This window comes from Hippopotamus amphibius, chromosome 1, assembly GCF_030028045.1.
Source record: "Hippopotamus amphibius kiboko isolate mHipAmp2 chromosome 1, mHipAmp2.hap2, whole genome shotgun sequence".
NCBI classification, from domain to species: Eukaryota; Metazoa; Chordata; class Mammalia; order Artiodactyla; family Hippopotamidae; genus Hippopotamus; species Hippopotamus amphibius.
In genome coordinates, this window is record NC_080186.1 from 37,876,003 (window position 1) to 37,891,505 (window position 15,503).

The following is a 15,503-nucleotide window of genomic DNA, read 5'->3' on the forward strand; positions in this document are numbered from 1 at the left end:
GTTCCTTGGAATTTTGCAAACAATTCACAACTGATAAAATAAAAGGTTAGCGGAACTGAGTGTCTGTGGTGAAGACCCTAGAGGCACCCAGCAGGAGAAGAGTGTCACCATCTGCCCCTCACATTTCTGTAACCCAAAACTGTACAATTTAAAATTAAACATACAATTACCATATGATCCCTAAATTCTACTCCTAGGTATTTACCTAAGAAAAATGAAGATTTATGTTCAGACAAAAAGCTGCACACAAATGTTCAAAGCAATTTCATCCATAATTACAAAAAACTGGAAACAACACAAATATCTTTTAACTGATGGATGGATAAACTATGGTATGTCCATAAAATCAAACACTACTCAGTAATAAAAAGGAATGAATTACTGATACACTCAACAGAATAAATGAATCTCAAATGCATTATGCTAAGTGAAAGAAGTCAAACTCAAAAGACTACCTGCCTTATAACTCTATTTACGTATTATTCTGCAAAAGACAAAATTATAGAAACAGAAAACAGTGACTGCCAGAGATTGGGTTGGAGGGGGGTGTTGACTACAAAGCTGCAGGATGAGGGAATTTTTTTTAGGATAATTGAACTATTTTGTATCTTGATTGTCATAGTTAAATGACTGTTCGCATTTGTCTAAACCAGTGGTTCTCAACAGGGGGTGATTTTGCTCCCTAAAAGATACTGGACAGGGACTTCCTAGGTGGCGCAGTGGTTGGGAGTCCTCCTGCCAATGCAGGGGACGTGGGTTTGATCCCTGCCCCAGGAAGATACCACACGCCACGGAGCAACTAAGCCCATGTGCCACAACTATTGACCCTGCGCTCTAGAGCCCGTGAGCCACAACTGTTGAGCCTGTGTGCTGCAACTATGGAAGTCCACACGCCTAGAGCCCGTGCTCCATTACAAGAGAAGCCACCATAATGAGGAGCCTGTGCACCACAATGAAGAGTAGCCACTGCTCAGTGCAACTAGAGAAAGCCCGTGTGCAGCAGCAAAGACCCAATGCAGCAAATAAACAAACAAATAAATAAATTTATTTATTAAAAAAAAAAAAGCTACTCTAAGTTGCTTGAGACCAGAGATTATCTTTCATTTCTCTCTATATAAAACATCGTCCACACCTCAGGGCCTCTAGCATCAGATGCAACAGGGTTTGAAACCCAGCTTTTTCACTTACTGTCTATTTGACTAATTATTAGTAACTTCTCAAAGCCTCTATTTCCATATCTACAAAAAAAAAAGATACTGGACAATGTCTGGAGACATTTTTGATTATCACAACACAAAGGAGGAGGGAGTGTCATTTGCATCTAGTGGGTAGCGGCCAGGGATGCTGCTAAACATTTTACAGTGCCACAGGACAGCCCCCACAGCAGCAAAGAATTACCTGCCCCAAAATGTCAATAGTGCCAAGGTTGAGAAACCCTGGTCTAAACCAGAGGTCAGAAAACTATAGCCCAAGGGCCAAATTCAGCTTATCATTTATCTTTGTATTTCCCACAAGCTAAGCATGTTTTTTATATTTTTTCCATGATTGCAGAAAAACACCAAAAGAAAAAGAATATTCCATGAAAATTATGTAAGTCAAATTTCAGTGTTCATAAATAAAGTCACGCACATTCATTTATGCATTACCTGTGGATGTTCTGGTGCTCCCAAAGCAGAGCTGAGTATTTATAACAGACTGTATGTCCACCAAGCCTAAAATATTTCCTACCTAGTTCTTTACAGTTAAGTCTAAACCCATAGAAATGTACACCAAAAAATAGTATATTTTACTTACTTAAAAATTTTAAGTTGAATTTTATTTTATTTTTTTATTTTAGCTGCCTCCCGAGGCACGCAGGATCTTAGTTCCCCAACCAGGGATCGAATCCGCGTACCCTGCAATGGAAGCACAGAGTCTTAACCACTGAACCACCAGGGAAGTCCCTAAGGTGAATTTTAAAATGTGAAATTATAGATGCCTACACTGAATTACTACAAGCTGTGCTAACACACTCATTTCTGTAACTGTGCTTGTCTAATCTGGTTTTCCTTATAGAAGATAAACAGTAAATAATAGGAATTCATCACTGGCTGGGTGCTGATGTGAAAGTTTCCTGTTTAAAAAAATCATATACGACATCTCTGACCGTGAAGAATCTCATTCAGTGTCCTGGACACAGAGACGGTTCTCTGGAGAAGACATCTGAGGTGAAGCAGCTAATACCCCGTGCACTTGTCATCAGATCAGTAACGGGGTCTGACTGGGTTTCTCTGACCCTGACTGCCCCTGGACTGAATGGGGCATTTATCACACTGTCTCGGATAAGCCAGCTGACCATCATGCACATGGGCCCAAGAGCCTGTCAATTAGCTCCTGTCCATTAGCCCCTGTCCAAACCCTCAAATGCCCTGGCTCTAGTACTGCAGTCATGTTATTAGTCCCCTCCAGACCCTGAAAGCGTGATCAGGCATCAGCTCCCCGTCGCCTACCATCCTTCATTTCTACTTGGAAAAACTGTCAGTTAATTAGCTAATGTGGGTAAAAATGTTTGAAGCTTAAAAATGCTCTGCTGGGCTGATACAATAACCATCCGCTGGGCCCCCTCCCTCCAATTCCCTCCCCTCCAAAGTCAGTGCACAAGACTCCTTGCTGCCTGTCGATGGGAAAGTTCCATAGGAGGTGGCTGAGTGGTCGTTCATGTTCAAGACCAGAGCCCCCCCCCCCGCCCCAGTCTCCTAATATTGATGCTATGGATTCAGCTAACTAGTATTGTGAATCTTGAAGCCCAGGGTCTGGATTGGCTTTTTTCTTTTAGAGGAACTGGCAGCATGGCAGATCTGGGTATCCCCAAATTATTTTTTCCCCCAAATTATTAATTTTTAGTTATCTTTGATTCCTTTCTTCAGCTAGATAGACCATTTAGAAAGTCAAAACAGCCTTTCGAAAGTATCATGTGGGAATCACAGCATTATTTGCTCCAAGATCACTGAGCTTTAAACCTGACATTCCCAGGGCCAAACCTCAATTCTCCATCTCTCAGTTCAAGCCACTCTGGGAGCCAGGAGAAATCCCTGTTCATAAAGTTGATCCCTACGGACAGTGTGATGGCTAGAGTACCCCAAGCTACTGAAGTTTTGTGCAGTTATCAAATGCCAAAACACGAAGGTGCCCAGCGCAGACACATGTTACTCCTGTCCATCTCCCCTTTCTGAAAGGTATTTCCGTGGAGTGGGACTGAAAATAGCTGACCTCAATCTCCCAAAGCCCAATTTCTGAAGAGTTGAGGGCCCAGTTTCATTGTAGTCGTATTTGGGTACTTCCTATATGTTCCCTGATGATCCTTAGAGAGCAGTTAGAGATCTTGTTTCACCCTGCAACTCTATCATCCATCCTCTCCATCTCCATTCCTAAAAGTCTCATCAGTACTCATCAGGGCAGTTGTTACAGCCTCCTCTCTTGGTATCCCCATCACCCCCTTTGTCCCTCCCTTCTGACCCTCAACTCTCCTCCTCTGTAGCCTGACAGATCATTCAAAAACACAATTGTGGGGCTTCCTAGGTGGCACAGTGGTTAAGAATCTGCCTGCCAATGCAGGGAACACGGGTTCAATCCCTGCTCCAGGAAGATCCCACATGCCATGGAACAACCAAGCCCATGCACCACAACTATTGAGCCTGTGCTCTAGAGCCCGTGAGCCACAACTATCGAGCCCATGTGCCACAACTACTGAAGGCCACGTGCCTAGAGCCTGTGCTCTGCAACAAGAGAAGCCACCGCAGTGAGGAGTCCACTCACCACAACGAAGAGTAGCCCCTGCTCACCACAACGAAAGAAACTCCGCGCACAGCAACAAAGACCCAACACAGCCAACAAATAAATAAATAAATTTATTAAAAAAAAAACCACAATTGTGACTATATCGTTTCCTAAAAGTATTTGATGGCTCTCTATAAGTTACAGAGTAGGTCCCAAATCCACAACTTGACAATCAAGTCCCTTCAAAATCTTATCCCTACTTCCAACACATTATGCTTGCCCCATACCAGGCAATTTCCCCTTCCTCACCTGTGACTTGAGCATGCCAGCCTCTGTACCCATGCTCACACCTTTTTTCCCTCCTGGAATGGTCTCTCCACTTCATCTCCATCCTTGAAAAGCCTTTCATCAAAAATCAGCCTAAATGCCACCTCCTCCAGGAAGCTCTCCATGAGCTCACCTTTGAACTCCAGGAGCACTTTGCTAGTTATTCTCTCGGGCCTGCTCTGCTTTTTATGATGGCTGTTAATGTACAGATGTATTCTCCCCCATGGGACAGTAGGCATCTTAAGAAAGTCCTATAATCTAGTGTGCAGCATACAGTAGGTGCTGGTAATCATTAGTAACTGATACACAAACTGTAGCAGACAGATTATAGACTAACAAGAGCATGAATCAGAGGAAGAGAACTGGGATGGAGGGAGAATCACAAATCATTATCAAAAAAGAAAGGTCAACAAGGTCAAAGACCTAGTTGTCATCTTAATGACAACAGCCTGCACCGCCTGTGCCTTGTGCTAAGCGTTGTCACATTTACTCATCCTATCCACTCTGTGATATTGGTACTATTATCATCTGTATTATTTAGATGAGAAATTGAGGCTTGGAGAGGGCAATTTCATTGTTTCAGCCACTGGCCTCCTTGTTGGTCTATAAACACATCTCACATACTCCCACCTTAGAGCCTTTACACTTTCTCTTCCCTCGCCTGAAACATTCTTCCCCCAAGTATAGGCAGGGCTTGCTACCTCCCTTCTTGTAGGTCTCTAATCAAATATCACATTATCAATTAGGGCTCTTCTGTCCACCTTACAAAAAGTGGCAAATAACCAACCCCCTGGCATTTCATCTCCTTTTCATTTGCTTTATCTCCATATCACTTATCTCTGTCCCTCATACTACATATTTTATTTTATTTTATCTTATTTTATTCATTTTATTTTATTTGCCACACCTCGTGGCATGCGGGATCTTATTTCCCTGACCAGGGATTGAACCCATGCCCCCTGGAGTGGAAGTGTGGAGTCTTAACCACTGGACCACAAGAGAAGTCCCTAAATATTTTATTTATTTGTTTATTTTCAATCTCTTCCCACTAGATTATAAATTTCACAGTCACACAGCTGGTCAGGGGCAAAGCCCAGATCTGACTCCAAAGCCAGATGACAAAGTTCTAGTCTTATGGGGCAAAGCACATAGCCTTGGTCTTCATGGCCCCCGAAGGCAAATGCCTTTGATCACAGGGGAAGCATTAAGGAGGCTGATTTCATCTTTATATGTACAATATAGTTTTTAGCTAGATTTCTCTCTGCCTCTTAAGAACCCAATAAGGAATTCCTTGGCAGCCCAGTGGTTAGGACTGCTGACGGCCTGGGTTTGATCCCTGGTTGTGGAACTAGGATTGCACAAGCCATGCAGTGCAGCCAAAACAAAACAAACAACAAAAACAAAAAATGAAAACAAACAAAACAAAAGCCAGATAATGTTGGTCAAACCCCCATCCCCCCAAGTTCCCAGAAACATTCCCAAAGAATATTGAAAATCCCCAGGGCAATTACATTGTCATAATAACCTCTGTCTCTGCATCCCTGCTTCCACTATCTGAATTTAACTTATGGATTGCCTCACATCCCCTGTGTGTTATCCCTGTCCTGCACCTGGTCCTCAATCCTTCATCATCAAAAACAATCGCTTACCCAAAAGTTTTGTTATCAAACTTTACTGAAGATTCACGGGACAGAGAGAACTTACTATAACTACAGAAAATCTCTGATATTCAGTATTAGACATTATTATTCTTAAAAAGACTTTCTGCTACTCTGCCATATTATTTGACTTTCTCTTCTTCTTTCTCTCCAGCCCTCCCTTCCTGGCCCCCAAATTCTCAAAAGCAAAAACAAACAGACAAACAAAACACCCATTATCTTATTCAAATCATTTAAGCTCTTTCATGCCCCCAAACTCAGCTTTCTTTAACCGCTTGCTTTCTAAAGCCAAGGATTTGGTCAAAATACTTGGGTCATCAGATTAGATTCTTCTCATCTTTTGCCTTAGTTTCAGTCATAGGGAGTAATTTAGTTCTTCCAGCTCATGAGAAAAACAACTTTCCTTCGATGTTGCCTCTCCAATGATGGTAATCTATGGTGGCCTTGAGCTGCAGCGGCTTGAAGCAGGATCTCAGTTCCCCAGCCAGAGACTGAAGTCAGGCCACAGCACTGAGAGTGCTATATCCTAGCCACTGGACCACAAGGGCCAGTGGCCAGTAACAAGGCCCTGGCTTGTCTGCTTTGTAGAAATAAATTTCAACAAAGAGATGAAAAGTGATGGAACAAGTAAAAGGTTTATTAGGAGGAAAAAAGTATGTGGGAATAGACACCCATGGGTGGGCTCAGAGAGAGAGTCGTGCCTTTGTGGTAGTTTAAACCACTTACATGGGGCAGTTCTTCTAGATTTCCTCCAGCCAATCCTCTTGCTTTGCCTGGCTGAGTCTGTATTTGGTAGAACTCAAGGTCCTTCCCTGTATGCGCGCGCATCTCTTAGCCAAGATGGATTCTAGCACAGAGGCCTATGGGAAGGCTGACATCACCTACTATGGGGTGGTGCCCCCTCCCTTTTTGGCCCCCCGAGGAGTCTTTCTGTGTGCACCTGTAGTCAGGAAGTTCTCCTTGACCTTGATTATGAGAAATATGTGGTCTCTTTACCTCTTATCTGGGCAGGGCTCAGCTCCTCCCTGCTCCTGCCATTATCTTATCTTGAAGTATCTTCCTAAAGGGGACAGACTTCAGCTGCTCAGCCTGAGGCCCGTCTATCTCCTGACTCAATGGGACAGATTACCTCTTAAGGCAGTGAGTACCCCATCCTTGGAATTATGCAAGCAAAGCCTGGATTAATACCTGACTAAAATACTTGGAGATTTGTATATAGAATATGCATGAACACAGTGAAGATCCTTCAACCTTCAGAACCTACGATTCTATAACAATTCAGGCACTTTTGCCTTTTCTGAACACCCTACAAAACCATAGAACTTTTTCAATTGCATATAACAGAGACCTAGCTCAAACTGACTTTGAAGGGGCGGAGGGGGGGATTTGTTGCCTCATGTAAATGAAAATCCAGGCATCTGAATCCAGGGGCTCAGACAAAGTCTCCAGGTATATTTTCTCCATTTCTTGGCACCACTTATCTAGTGTTGGCTTCTGTCTTAGGCGGGTGGCTTGCCCCTTGAGTGACAAAGACAGCCACCAGCCAGTTCCAGGCCTGCATTCTTTAGCTTCACTCTCTCTATCCCCAATCCCCTAACAGGAGAGATGTCCCCAAGTTGCTCCAGCAAAAGTCTGTCATTGTTCCACTTGAGTGAAATGCCCATCACTAAATCAATCACTGTGATGACTGGCCAGGCCAGAGTCTCAATGCCTGTCCCTGGAATTCAGGGGTGGAGAAGGCCCACTTGAATCACTTTGAAACAGGAGGAAAGGGGACAGGGCACAATCTTTAAAAGAATGACACTGCCATGGGACATGACGAAAACTGGTTAGAACCAACTAGGTCCAAGATGATGGAAGATTTGACACCCAGTGAACCTTAAGCCTCATTATATGCTCATTGTAATACATTAGTATAAGCTAAATGACACATCCACCAGCGCCATGACAGTTCCAAGGCCAAACCATCAAAGACCAAAAAGTCGGCGGTGGCCCAATTCCTGGAAATCTCCATCCCCCCACCCAAATAGTTGGAATAATCCTCTCCCTCATTAGCCTATGAAATTACTCAGCACATAAAAACTAACCATGCCATATTTGGGGGCCTCTCGCCTTCTGAGATGGCCCACACTCTATCTGTGGAGTGTGTTTCTCTCTAAATAAATCCATTTCTTACTGAATTCTTTCTGCTACAAAACATCAAGAACCTGAGCTTCACTAAGTCCTGAGACCAGGTGTGCGATCTTAAAAGAGTGTGGGTTCAAGTCCCAATCTGGGTTTAGGCTGTGCTTGAGTCCTGGCACGTGGGTTCAAGTCCCAATCGAGTTGCACGGTTTCAACATGGACCAAAATAGAGGAGGAAATTTCCCAAAAGAAAATTGGGAGACTGTAACCAAAAGGAGGAGAGAATTCCAGGCAGGTAAAAACAACAGATGTGCACAACAATGGCCAACCCCCACCGATTCAGTGAAGTCTCGGCAGTCTGATCAGTAGAAGAATTTACCAGTCAGATTGGACCAAATCTTTGACTTAGTAGACCCCTGCCACTCTGGCCTCCAAGAAGCTGTACAGCAACAACAAAACAAAAATGAGGTTCCAGTTTTTACTTATCAAATTAGCAAGAATTTTTCTTATAGTAATACTCAGTGCTATGCCACAAGACAGGTACATTTATATCAGGGTGAGGGAATGTAATTGGCACAAACTTTCTGGAAAACGTTTTGGCAATATATATCAAGATCCTTAGTACAGCACAGGGAACTATATTTAATATCCTGTAATAAAACATAATGGAAAAGAATATGAAAAAGAATATGTATATATGTATAACTGAATCACTATGCCATACACCAGAAACTAACGCATTGTAAATCAATTATACTTCAATTTAAAAAAATCCTTAAAAATATTTTAATCCTCTGACCCAGTAATTCCACTGCCAGAAAAAAATCTATAAGAAAACAACCCAAAATATGGACAAAAATATATGTACAAAGACTTTCATCACAGCATTTTTATAGAAAGAAAGAAAGAAAGAAAGAAAGAAAGAAAGAAAGAAAGAAAGAAAGAAAGAAAGAAAGAAAGAAAGAAAGCAGGCAGGCAGGCAGGCAGGAAGGAAGGAAGAAAGAAAGGAAGTCAAACCATGGACCTCAGATTGGGATTTGAATCCATGTGCCAGAACTCGAACCCAGCCAAAATCGAAGATCTTCCAACTGAGATCACACACCTGGTTTCAGGACTTAATGAAGCACAGGTTCTTGATGTCTCATCACAGAAAGAATTCAGTGAGAGACAAAGTAATAGGTAAGAAGTTTATTTAGAGATTTATTTTGAGAGAAACACACTCCACAGAGTGTGGTCCATCTCAGAAGGTGAGAAAGGCACCAGGGTATGGGGGTTGTCAGTGTTTGTAAGGGTGGGTAATTTAGTCAGCTAATGAGTGGGTGGAATATTCCAGAACTGGGCCACCGCCCACTTGTTGATCCTCATGGTCAGTCTCGGAACTTGTCCGCCTAAAAGTTGACTTGTCTGCCATCTTGGACCCATTTGGTTCTCTCTTTTTTTTTTTATAAATTTATTTATTTATTTTATTGGCTGTGTTGGGTCTTTTTTTGCTGTGCGTGGGCTTTCTTTTTAGTTGTGGTGAGTGGGGCCTACTCTTCATTGTGGTGCGCGGGCTCCTCATTGCTGTGGCTTCTCTTGTTGCGGAGCACGGGCTCTAGGCACGTGGGCTTCAGTAGTTGCAGCACATGGGCTCAATAGTTGTGGCTCACGGGCTCCAAAGCGTAGGCTCAATAGTTGTGACACACAGGCTTAGTTGCTCTGCGGCATGTGGGATCTTCCTGGGGCAGGGCTCGAACCCGTGTCCCCTGCATTGGCAGGTGAATTCTCAACCACTGCACCACCTAGGAAGCCTGACTCATTTGGTTCTAATCAGTTTATGTTATGTCCTTAGGCTTTGTCATTCTTTCAAAGGTTGTGCCCTGCCCTCGTCCCTCCTGTTTCAGAAGGAGAATGAAAGGAAGGAAGGAAGGAAGGAAGGAAGGAAGGAAGGAAGGAAGGAAGGAAGAAAGAGAGAAAGAAAGAGGGAGAAGGGCCTGTATGTCTAAGGATGGGGGAGTGATAAAATAAAACATGGTAACTCCATACACTAGAAGATTATGCAGTTATTAAAAAATTTTTAACAGTTTTAAATCATATGAGATAGTTCTTATAATTTTATTGAATAAGAAAGCAAGGCACAAAATTGTCTATGCAGTATATTAACCATGTAAAAGAAAACCACATATGCCCAGAAATGAAAAAAAGGAAATACTTTAAAATGTTAGCAGTATTTCTCTCTTAATGGATACTTTATTTTTTCCTTTTACTTGCTTGTATTTTCTACAATGATCAAACATTATTTAAACATTTTTTTGACAGTTACCCCTTCTCAGCTCTTAAAATGCAGTCACCCCCTTACCATGGCAGTTATTTGGACACCTGGGAAAAAAACACTTGATGAGTGACAGATGAAGGGTAGCATCATTTTTTTGTGTCTTAAAACTTTTCCTCAATCAGTTTTTCTTGTAATTGTTAGTCCTCCCTTAGAAAGAATCCATCACTTCATCACACAATTTTTTTTTTCTTTAAGTAGGACAAAACCTGGGAATAACAGAAACTTGTGCTGAATCTTGATATGAAAATGAATAGGCACTGGGATTCCAGCTGCCAGTGAAGTGCCAGGGCAAAAGGGATGCTCAGGCTGACAGATGCCAGAGACCAAGGTAGAAGTGCCTCCATTTCAGGCCTGAAATGCCCGCAGGAATTCCAGACTGCCACTTTTTGGGCTCTGTGGACATACTCTGCCTAGAGGCCCCTCAGATGACAAGGTCTCCCTCACCGCAGGCAATGGCGGATTGCCAGTGATTGCTGGCTGGGACGACAGACAACAAGAGTATGCTACTATGATCTCACAAATTGCACCACCTCCAGGAAGCTTTCCCTGCCTCCTTCCCCAGTCCCCACTACCCCCTCTAGATTGCATTTCTCCCCCAAGGAGCCATGGCTCTGGTGCTTTCCCTGCCCCTATTAGAACAAATGTCACCATTGATGATGAGGCAGCTGCAACTGTGAGAAGACATCACACAGACCTTTGTTCACTTCCAGCCTCCCTTCCATTTAACTCCTGAGCCTCAGTTTCCTAAGATATAAAATGGACACAGTAATCTCCACAGCACGGAGCACTGGCCCTCACCAGGGACTCAATTTGGGAATAATCTGACAACTCAGTCCTCGAGCTCTTATAACATGGTTGTGCCCAAAGAAACCCTGTAGCAGTGCAGAACCACAAACGAACACTGGCCAGGCCTGGCCCAGTGGTAGCAGCACCCCCAGCCCAGCCTCCCCACCCAGACCTCCAGCCAGCCGCAGTCAGGGAACAGCCAGCCAGCAGTGCTAACGATACCCCTCCCATCTTAGGGACAGAGTGATTGCCAGGTGGGACCACAGGACCCCAATTCTTGAGGGTCTGTCCAGGGGTGTGGTCAAAGGCATGTCCAAAACTGAACTCAGCTTCCCCTCAAATGCGTTACTCTTCCCGATTCCTGTCTCAGAGAAGAGCAGCACCTTGGGAAGGCAAGTTAGAAATCAAGATATGCCCCTTATTCAATCTGTCACCAAGTCCTGTCACTCCTACCTCTCCCAAACGCATCCACTTCTTCCCACCCCGTGGCCGCTGCATAGTTTGTGTCGTTACCCTCCTCCTCACAGGTCTCCTGGCCCCCACACTGCCCCACTGGGAGCCTATCTCATCCTGCCTCCGCTGAAAACCCCTCAACAACTCTCAGAAAGGAAACCAGCCTCAGGAACATCGAGCCCCTACATTGCCCGAGTCTGGCCCCAGCTTACCTTTCTAATCTCATCTCTTTCCACTCTCTGCCTCATGGCCACCTCCTCGTTTCCCCCAGATTCACTGTCCTGTTTCTCACCTGCCTGTTTTCACTCATGCTGTCCTCTCCGTCATTCACAGTCTTCCCTTCTCCCTCTTCCACTGACAAGCTGCCACTCATATTCTAAGACTCAGCTCCAATTTCCACTCTTCCAGAAGACTTTTTGCTCCCTGCACCCACCCGCACCCCCAAACTAGGCTAAGTGCTTTCTTTGCTACCACTTGCTGAACACGGTTCCAAGCACCTTTGCTGTCCTAACTCATTTACTCCTCTAGCAAATCCACAGACCCTAAGCCTAGGTTCTCCTATTATTATTTTACAGATAAGAAAACTGAGGCTTGTAGAAGTTAAATTTTCCAAGGCCAAATAGTAAGTGGCTTAGCAGGGCTGAAAACTAGGTCTGTTTGTTTGTTTGTTTAATAAAAAGAGCTGCAGCATCCATTTCTGATTATAAAAGTAACAAGAAAAAAGCAAAGATGCACTCCTCTCATTATCAATGTGTTGAATATCCTTGGTCTGGCATGCAGTAGGCACTCAATAAATGCCATCGCTCTATGCCTATACATACACGCTGATTTAGATAGCATTTCCTATAAACTGCTCACACCATTCCTGCAGGTCTGTTTCCTGAAGCTAGAGCCCCAGCACCCCTACTCCCGCTTGTCCTCTGCTCCACCCTCTCCCTAGTAATGTCAGGCTCTCAGGCCTCCGACGTGTAACTCCAGCATTGGCTTCCCGGCCAGACAGTGATCATTCGAACTCATTCGTGGTGTCCAAACCACGTCTGAACAAAGACCAAGCCACGCTCAGGCTCGGGGCTGCCCCTCCCAGGCCCGGGTATTCCCCCTCGTCTTCCACCCCACGATCTCCAGTGCTGCACATGCTCCCCGGCCCTAAACCTTCAGATCCCTCCACCAAAACCTCAGCCCTGGACCTGAGGTCCGCGTGCCCAAGCTGCACCCCACCCCTCACACTCCTGGTTGGGTTCTTGGTGGTCTTCCAGACCACCGCTTCCAGCTCCACATCAGGCGCTCGGGCGGGTTACTTCCAGCCCTGCCCCCAGGCCGGAGGCGGAGCTGCCCAGCCCCCGTACTCCCAACACCACCCCTGTCCCCGGGCTAGCGGGGAAGGCACCCCCCAGCCCCTTCCCGTTCTCGGCCCTGGCGCCCTTGGGTCAGGGCCGCTCGAGGCACGTCCAGCCAAGCTCTGGCGCCGGGTGCGTCCCTCTTTACGGAAGAACGTCCGGGAATAAATCCGGAGCGGATTTGCATCACAGCAGCGCTGGGAGGGCTCACAGCTGCCAAAGCCCTAAAGCCGAGGACATCCCTCTCGCGTCCCCGCCCAGGGGCGGGATCGGGGGCTGTCGGGGAGTGGGAAGCGCGCCGCTGAAGGGACGAGGGGTGCGCCCTGGCCGAGGCGGGGGGCCTGGGGCGGGAAGGCAGCTAGCGGGGTGTAATCTCCTCCTCTTAGGTGGACCCCACCCCAGGCTGGGCCTGGGTCCCATCGCGGGAGGTGAGGGCAGAGGCTAGGATTAGAGGAAACAGCCCGGCCCTGGGGTGGTGAGAGTCCAGCAGCCCCCACGCCTACTGCTAAGAATCTCCCAGCCCTGGTCTCCTCAGATTGCTGTACTAGCCACCTCTGGGCACCGTATCCCTGCGGCCTCCACCTCTGCGACTACTTGCAGAGCACAGACAGCCCTGACCTCAAGTCCTGACCCTGACTTATACTATTGCACATCAGACTTCCATTCCAACCACACAGGCCAGCCTTGTAGGACAAGTTACTCATCCCACATAGCCAATCCGTGCCCCCTCTGGGCCGCTATTCATGCTGTGTCTCAGCCAGGAAAGTCTTTTACCCCTTTGCCTCAGCTAAAACGTTGTCCTTTCTTTAAATCCAGCTTTAAAACCACCTGTACATTTTCCATGAAGTCCTGAGGGGTCTGTGCCCCTGCCTCTCTAAGCTACCAGTGTACAAAGTCTGAACCTCTCTCTTAGCCCTGACATCTCTCTTGGTGTATCCACCAAGCGATCTTTGGCAAGTCCCTTTCCCTTTCTGGACTTCAAACTTTCCTCACCCTTACAGTGAAGGATCTGGAAGGGATGACTGCACGCCCCCCCCCCTCCCGCCACACACACACACACACACACACACACACACACACACCCAAGTCATCCTGTGAGTCAGGACTTCTTGATTTCCCAGCCCCCTGTGATGACCCAACCTTGGACAGGGCAGGGGTTAGGTGTCCATCTGAAATCCTTCCCCTCCTTTGAGTCAGTTGACTGGGGCAGTTGTGCAAGGTTGCTGAGTCTTAGGGATCCAAGAGGTGCTGGGGCCCTCAAGGCAGTGAGACTAGTGCCCACACACCATGATACTATCCCAGCTGGAACGTCCCCTGCCCCAGGCCCCGGAGGGCTGTCAACCAGCTCCAGCTTCAAGGGGCAGAGGCTAGCCCATCCCAGAAAGTGAAAAAGCCCCTCCCCACATATTCACACAATCTCTAGTAACAGTGACAGCACCCGAAAGATCAGACCAGGACCACCCCACTCTCCAACCAACCTCCTAGCACTCAACCCAGCCAGCTATCTCCAATGTGAGCTGAGAATACCCAGAGTTCCCAAGAGAAGGAGACTCAGTTCAGCTTTTTAACAGCATGAGCTGTCAGTCCTTACTGTCAACTTTTATAAGCGGAACCCATCACCTTTCAGAGCCGGGCAGAGACCATTCTCCCTGAAACTCCCATCAATGGGCTTTCATTTTAGCTATTAAAGCCACATGAAATAATCTGAAACCACAGCACTCAGAATTAAGACAGACCTGGTTGACTTTCCACTTCTATTGCTCCCTAGCTGAATGATTTGAGGCATGTTATCTACCCTCCCTGAACCTCAGTTCCTTCATCTATAAAATGGGATCGATGATTTATATACACAAGGTGGTTGTGGGCATTGTATAAGATTTATAAAAACACTCCTCATGGACTTCCTAGGTGGCACAGTGGTTAAGAATCCGCCTGCCAATGCAGGGGACATGGGTTTGATCCCTGCTCCAGGAAGATCCCACATGCCACAGAGCAACTAAGCCTGTGTACCACAACTACTGAGCCTGTGCTTTAGAGCCCGTGAGCCACAACTACTGAGCCTGTGTGCCACAACTACCGAAGCCCATGTGCCTAGAGCCTGTGCTCCTCAACAAGAGAAGCCACAGCAATGAGGAGCCGGCGCACCACAACGAAGAGTAGCCCCTGCTCACCACAACTAGACAAAGCCTATGTGCAGCAATGAAGACCCAACACAGCAATAAATAAATAAATAAATAAATAAATAAATAAATAAATAAAACAAAACCCACTCATCATGGGCACTGACATATATAGCATGTCAAATGTGAGCATTATTTCTATTCCTTATTCCTTGCATTCTCCCCTGAAGCTGCCAGACACTTTCTATGGAAGCTGAGAATGGAGATATCTGAAGTTGAAATTGCTCTGGACAAAAGCAGGACTATAAAATACTAGAAACTGCACTTAGGACCCAATTATAGACTTCAAAAAAGAGCAAAGGAGATTTGGGGACTAGAGAGGGGACAGCATTTGCCAAAGGTCACACAGCAGGTACAGGTAGGTAGAGCAGCAGGCAAGCGGAGAGCGTGAGGCAGATGGGGGTGTGGGTAGAGGCTGAGGCTGAGGTTTTGAGCTGAGTCCAAGGACAGGCAGCTGAGCAAGAGGACCTCCAGCTGCCACTGCCCCGTCTCCCATGCCCAGCAGGGCCTGGCATTTGCCTTTCTTTGGAGATGCTCCTTCTGGGATCCTGAGTTTGCAGTAGTTTCC